The sequence below is a fragment of the Colobus angolensis genome, unplaced genomic scaffold (assembly GCF_000951035.1).
Source record: "Colobus angolensis palliatus isolate OR3802 unplaced genomic scaffold, Cang.pa_1.0 Scaffold254, whole genome shotgun sequence".
In the NCBI taxonomy this organism is placed as follows: Eukaryota; Metazoa; Chordata; class Mammalia; order Primates; family Cercopithecidae; genus Colobus; species Colobus angolensis.
Window position 1 is genome coordinate 2,237,835 of NW_012115755.1, and position 7,317 is coordinate 2,245,151.

Sequence of the window (7,317 nt, forward strand, 5' to 3'; positions counted from 1 at the left end):
GTCGCCGCCCCGGACCCCTGCCCGGGCCGCCCCTCCCCCAGTCCACACAAGAGGGAGGGAGAGCGCCAGTGAGCGAGGGAGCCGGAACGGGGCGCGAGCCGCCACCAGTTCGCTTGGAAACGGTTGCCACAGCAACGGGGTTGCGCTCCCCGGCAACACGACTGCGGGGTGGCGACGCCCCTCCCCCACCCTACCCCCTCCCCCTACGCGGGCCCACAGCTCGGGGGCGCAGGGAGAGAGGGGTGCCAGCGGGGGCATGTCGTCCCTCTGGCCCGGCTGGGTGTGCCTGCCTCCACAGCCCATCGAGGGTGGGGGTGGGGGCGAACGGCTGTGGGCACGAGCTGGCTCCCACGTGGCTGCAGTCATCGCAGCAGGGCTCCTGGGGTGGCTGCAAACGTGGGGGCGGCCCAGCCCCTGGGCTTGTCACGGGAGGAGGAGGCATGGAGGCTGGGGCTGGGGTCTTCGCCCATAGACCCCCAACCACCCACCGCCGCCACCGCCACCGCCACCACCTCCCTAATCGCGCCGGCCCCTAATCGCGCCGGTCCTGGACATGGCCTGAGCCGAGCTGGGTTCCCCAGGGAGGACGTTTCTTACCAGGGTAGAGGAGCGAAGCTTGCATCCCTCCTCCTCCTCACGGCCGGGGCACCGGGGCACGTGTCAAACCGGGCATGGGCCCGCGGTGAGTCTCTGCTCCGTGTTGCTAGCCACCATTCTCCAGGGAGGGGTGGAAGCAGAGTGGGCAAGAGCAGAGGAAAGGACATTGCTAACCCAGGGAAGCTGAAGCCCAGGCCAAATGGGATCGACCCAGCCCATTGTCTGGATCACAAGTGCCCCTTTCTTGTCTGAGCACAATGCCCCAACTGTACTGAGTGGCATGCAGGTTGGCCGGCAGGGAGGCCCGCGCCACATGGAGGTGCCTGGTCCTCCAGGGGAGCTCCTCTGGGAGGAGAGTGGCCTCTGACTCAGAGGAAATGACCTCTGGCTCCCCTCCCAACCTCCCCTCAGCGGGCATCATGCTGGAGAGAGAAATGGCCCTCCTGCCAGCTCTCCCAGGCCTGACTCAGCAGATGCCAGCCCCGACCGCGGGCTTCAGATCCAGGATCCCAGCGAGCACAACAGCCCTTGGGTTTCCCATCCGGGGAGGCCTCCTAGAGGTGACTGACATCTGGGGCATTTGAGGCCTTGGTATAAGATGCCCTTAGATGGGTGGTGCCCTGGAGGTCAGGCCTGAGTCTCCTGCAGGCAGGGCGCCTGGGGAATGACTCACAGTAGCTTTCATTCCCTTCCTGCTCTGTGAGAGCTGTGTTGAGTGCTCTGCATCCATTATCTCCTAATTTTTTTTACAACAGTTGCTCAAGGTAAGTTTATTATCCCCATTTTAGAGATGAAGACTCTAAAGGGAGGCTCAGGGAGGTGAGTGACTTGTCCAAGGTCATACTAGCAGTAAGTGGCAGAGCTCAGTCCACAGTACAGGCTTCTCTGCAGGCAAAGCTCCTCTCTGCCTGCTGTCTAACTTCTCTTGTAACCCTGGCAGAAGAGAACGGTAGAGCCTTCTAGAGGAGCATTCTTAACCTTCCTGCACTTTCCTCCAGTGAGGACGTTCCTCATCTTTCAGGTCTTGGTACATTTTTCCTTCTTCCAGCAAAATCAGCCAAATTCTTGCTCCCCCAGATGCATTATAGGACGGGGCTAGCTTTCTCCCTCCCTTCTTCACTTCCTCCCTGCCTCCATTTTCTCCCTCTGGGTGAGACCAAGCAGCGAAGGGCTGCCTCAGTCCCCTGGGAAAACTCCAAGCCCTGACCCTAGGCTCATGGGCTCCGTGGCCTGCTCAGCTTGCAGTCTTGGCTGTGGGAGAGAAAATTTAGCAAAGATGGGCCCGAGCAGTGCTGCTGCCTGTGGGTGCTCAGTCTAGCTCCAGGCATTGGAAACCCAAATGCTTCCAAGGATCAGGGGGAAATGGAATGAGTGAGGCGGGCCAGGGAGCCACTCAGCTCCAATCTTTGTCACTGTGTGAAATGTGGACTTGGTATGACCTGACTGTCCAATTTTCAAGATGAACCAGAAATCTAGACATTTATATAAAATCTCCTGGATTTTTAAATGTTGGCAATTAATCAGAATGTTTTTAAAAATGGATTGTGAGCATGGATTGTTTTTAAAACATGTCTGTGAACTGTGTCCAACCTAAGGGTCCTGTGTCTGAGACCTCTGGCCTGTGGGAAAGGGACAGCAGTTTTTGCTGGGCCACCTGCAGGGGCTGCTTTCTGTGTTTGAGCCTCTTGAGGCTGCAGGGTGATCCCTCATCAGAGGGAGTTCTGTTCTCCCCTCGGCACCCTTGTCCTACTGCTGAAGAAACTCCAGCTCAGGTATGGGAGTAGCCAGGATAGGATCACATGGCTCATGGAAGCCAAATATGAGCTCAGGGCTACCCCTCGGCACTCTGCATGTTACCCAGGCTGCCTCCCACCAGGGTATCACCATCATGCCCATGTGGCCTCCTCCCCTGGAGGGTCAGATCGTTATTTCTATGCTAGCTGCGGGGAAGAAAGCACAGAGAGCCACAGGCTGAGGTTTCAGTGGAGGAACCTGGTCTCTGAAAACCCTGCCCTGAAGAGGGCCAGAGTTGAGTGCAGTAGACACTGGCCTGAGTGAGGGCCCTGCACCTATAGGCCCACCGGGGCCTCAGTCTCTGTGGTCTTATTTGTAGTTTCCCAAGCCCTGGGTTCCTGGCTTGGTGTCAGGGTTGGGTCATCTACCTGCAAGCAAGGGTGCCACTCAGTACCCTGGGCTAGGTGGAGGGCCGTTTTGGCCAGCTCCAAGCCTGGCTGACTGTGGGAGTGGAGACAAGTCCTGTCAAGTCCTCTCTGGCCTCAGTTCCTCTGTGTTGGTGTGGGAGGGGCGTAAGGGTGTTACCAGTGGCTCCCTGAAATGCCCTTCCTGCTGGGACCAGGGACTTTGTCATCACCTGAGCTTCACATCACCTGGCTATGGAGACCTGAGCTGGACCCACTCCTTGAGCCTACATCCTTGTCTGTAGAGAGAACAGTAGCCACCTCCTGGGTTTTCCTTAGATAACTAGCATAGAGACCAGTAGTGGACCTGGCATGTGCAAGGCACACAGGACAGGCTGTCAGTCTGTCCTGCCCCCTAGCCCTCATGCCCTGTTCTGCGTTCCTGTCCCTTCCCTTGAAGACCAGCAGCTCTAGCCTCAAATCCAGGTGTGACCCAGAGTCCCTGCTGCCCGGGATTTCCTACCCCTGCCCCCCAGAACCCTGGTGTGTGGCTCCGTACAGCCTTTTCCTTTGGTTCATGTAGACGCCTGGGTTCTCCACTTGCTTATCCAAGCGAGGGCTGCGTGATGGCTTTTCTCTCAGTGACATTTTGGTGAATGGCTGACATTTCCCAGGAATGAATTGGACACAGACCCAGCCCTTAAGGTACTCCCGGTCCCACAGCTAAAAGACCAAACAAGTAACGAGCCCTCCAGCCTCTCCTTCCATAGGTGGTTCTTGAGCTACTTACTGGGTGCCAGCTGGTAAGACCGATGGTGCTGGACCCTGGCCACCCCGGAACATCCTGGTATCATTGGGCTTCCCATCCCTGAGGGGTGAGGTGGCTCAGGTGAGCCCAAGAGGCCTTGGCAGGAGCTCATCCAGGAGGCCAGCACCTATGTCAGTGGTTCTCAGAGTGTGTTCCCTGGCCCTGCAGTACCAGCATCTGCTGGGAATTTGGTAAAAATGCAAACTCGGACCCCATCCTAGACCTACTGAATCCAGCACTGGGAATGGAGCCCAGCACTGTTTTAACAGCCTCCACGTGGTTCTGATGCTTGCTTAAGTTTGAGAGGCCCGGATCTAAGCCATGTTAAATATTAAATGCTAGATTGGCTCCTGAGGCAGCGTGGTGTTATGAAGAGTGACTAGGCTGGGCAGGGGCACAGCACAGTGGCAAGCATGGTGATGGGGGCCAGGGGAGAGACGATGTTGGCCTGGCCAAGGCAGTGGCAGGAGGACCAAAGGAAGTGGACAGATGCCACCCTGCAGAGGATGCAGAGGATAGAAGGGATGCTAGGCTCTTTGCTGAGATAAAGGGCCCAGTAGCAGATCTTCGGTGCTTTGGCGTGTAAGGCTGAAGTGTAGGGTTCTTTGTGCAGAGGGCAGTGTGGGAGGTGCCCACAGTAATGCAGCCAGGCCCTGGTTCTGTGTGCCCTTGGGTGTCATTTAATCTCCTTGAGCCAAGTGTTCCCATCTGCCAAATGACAAGAATGCTGGCCTGCTTCGAAGAGTGTGGTGCCCAGCCCTCAGGCAGGGAGCACCCTGGGGACACACACATCTCTGCATCCTCAGCTCAGAAGCCACCATCATCAGAGCTAATGTTTGTTGGCACCTCCACACCCTTGGCATGGATTAGCTTCATCTTCACCGATGAGGTTAGATGAAGCAACTTGGAGGTTAAGAAACTCAGCAAGGGTCTTGCTTTCATCCCCCTGTCGTGCTCCCAGTGAGTGTGTGGCCCGAGAAAACATGCAGAGCGATATGGTTCAAAAACACTACAGATAAATCAAGATGGAACCCTAAAACATGTTCAAATAACCTTCAAGAAAGTAGGAAAGAGAAACAGGAAACAAACAGAACATGAGTAATAAAATGATAAAATGGCAAACCAGTCCATCTACCTGCAGGGCATCGTTCCTAGCACCTGAATGTGTTGGGTGGGTAGGAGGAGGCAGGTATGTGCTACTACCAGTCTGGAGCAGCGTGGACAGTGGAGGGAGTGACTGGGAGAAGCAGGCTGCAGGCAGGGTCTGAGTCTGAAAGGCTCCCAGACAAGGGCAAGAGCTCACAGAGGAAAGGAGCAGTAAGGGGGCATGGTTTTTTCAGGAGGCTTTGCAAAGTCTGGCCTGGTCAGGTAGAGCATTTTGAAAGGTCTGAATGAACCTCTGATGTTTATGTATTGAGCACCTATGGTCGGTTAGTGAGAGTCTACTGAGCACCTGGGAGGGAGGCTTCAGACAGGATTCCAGTCCCGTGGGCCTGCTGTGACACTGCCAAGGGGATAGTGTTCAGCGTCAAATCCCCACCCACTCTGCCTGGGGGCAGAGCCAGGTTGGGGCCATGGGGCTAGCTATGTGACCTTAAGCAAGTGCCTTCCTCTTGCTCTTTGGCCCAAAGTTGCCTAGTCTATAAAATGCAGCTATGATGGCACCCAGCAGGTCCTGGGCGTGGCCTGCCCTGTCTGGCCTAATGCCCTACCTGCTGAGCTGGGTGCCCTCAGGGCACAGACCCTGTCTTTTGTCTCTTGCTAACCTGGAGCTACCATGACATCTCCCCTTCATCCTGTAGCTCTTTCTCATGCTGCTATTCCATAGCAGCGTCAGGCTGGTGGTCAGGCATGCCAGGGCCCTGGTGGGAAGTGATGGGAATGCACATTTTGGCTGCTAGCTGGCCTGTCTGCCCAGTGCCCCCATGGCTGCCACTTACATCTGGCTTATCACATAGGGAGTGTTTCGACAGAGTTTGGATTCAGACTCAGGCTAAATCCTAGCTCCTCCCCTTCTGAGCTGTGTGACCTGGGGCAAGTCATTTCCCTCTCTGAGCCTATCTCCCTGTCTATCAAATGGGCACAACCAGCATGGACAAGGTGGTGTTGAGAGGATTCTGTGTGGTCCTTGAAAGATATTTCTAATTCAGCTAAACCCCATCACCTCCAGCCCCAGAGTTACCTTTTCTGACCCGGAGCTGTTCCTGCCTGGCAGGCCAGGGGGACCTCTAGTTAGTGCCAGTTTCCTCAGAGCATTCCTGATGTCTCAGGAAAAGAATAACAGATGTAATTAACTCCCAGTGACTGGCAGCATCGTGTTTTTATCTGGGCTGCGTTACCATGGCAGCCTCACAGCAGGGTTGTCGAGGGGGCGGGCAGAGCTATGGTTCCTGCCATTGTCTGTTCTGGAACGCAGGCCCAGGAGAAGGGGACCAGCACGGGCACCAAGTGGCACGTGGCTGAAGCCAGCCATGGAGTCAGGGGCCATCTGGGGAGAAGTGTGGGGTGGCCCATGGCCTGGCTTCCCCCCAGCTTGGGGCTCAGGCTCCCTGTGGCTCTCAAAGCAGAGTGTGTGTGTGCCTTGGGCGTGCTGAGGGTAGGAGGGTCCGTGGGGCTCCTGGAAGAGGCCCACAAAGTAGCCCAGGCAGCACTACCCCCCACCCCACCCAGGCTAGGGTTTTGTGGCCAGGCCTGGGTTCAAATTATGCTTCCACCACCTGCCATCTCCACAGCCAGTTTTCCTCAACTCCTCATCTGTAAAATAGGAATCATTCCAGTTACCCGAAGGCTTTCGTTCAAACCCTTGTGTATAAGGCATTCAGGAAAGGCTCAGTTCTGTTCTGTGGGGGTGGTGAGCAGTCACCTGCCACCCTTCACTCAGAGTCAGGGCTCCCTTCTACCTCTTAGGGTGCAAGGTTCCCCCTCTCACCCGCGTTTGTGGAGAGGAGGAAGCGGAACTAGAGATGCCCATCTGGCGTGAGTGCAGGACCAAGTGGGTACGACAGACTAGCTTCCGACCCTCATCTACTTTTCTTCCCCTCCGCGAGAGGGAGAGGGAGACGGCGGCCTGGAGACAGAGGCAGAGCCAAGTGGGGCTGTGCAAGGGTAGGAGGCGGGGAAGCAGAGCTGGAACAGGCAGGGCGCCTGGAGGAAAGGAAGAGAGAGACTGGCCCCCGGCCGGCGCAGCGCGCTAGGCGCAAAGGCAGGGCCGGTGGCACGCAGTACTGGCACGCATTACCAGTCGGGGCCACCAGCCTGAGCCCTACTACGGGAGCGGTGGAGACCTGGAGGGCGCGGTGCAGGGCCAGTTGTTCCGGGCTTTGGGCAGCCAGGGGGCTACCAGGCGTCTGTACAGGGCGCCGGGTGGCTGTCTGTGGGGCTCTAGGAGATGTACCACCCTTTCCCTGCCACACAGCAACTGCGCCGAGACGCCTCTTCAGGGACCTGTGCGCACAGGCTCCTGAAACCCTTTCGCAGCTGGGGTACCTTTCGCCCAGGGACTGTGGATGGCGAATCTCTCATCCGAGCTGGAGTCCGGCCTTCGCGCGCCCCCTGCTGGCCCGTCTCGGCTCCCCTCGGCGCCCGGGCTCCGCGGCGGCGGCCGGGGCTCAGATCGGGGAAACCCTACCGGGGAAGCCTCGAGGCGTGACGTCACCGTCCTCGGTGACGTCACCGTCCCCCCGGGGAGCGCGGGGTTCCCACGGAGAAGGCTTTCCCCGGACTGCGCAGGGCGCGGGCGGGGGCCGGGAAGTCGTTGGGGGCCGCGGCGCGCCT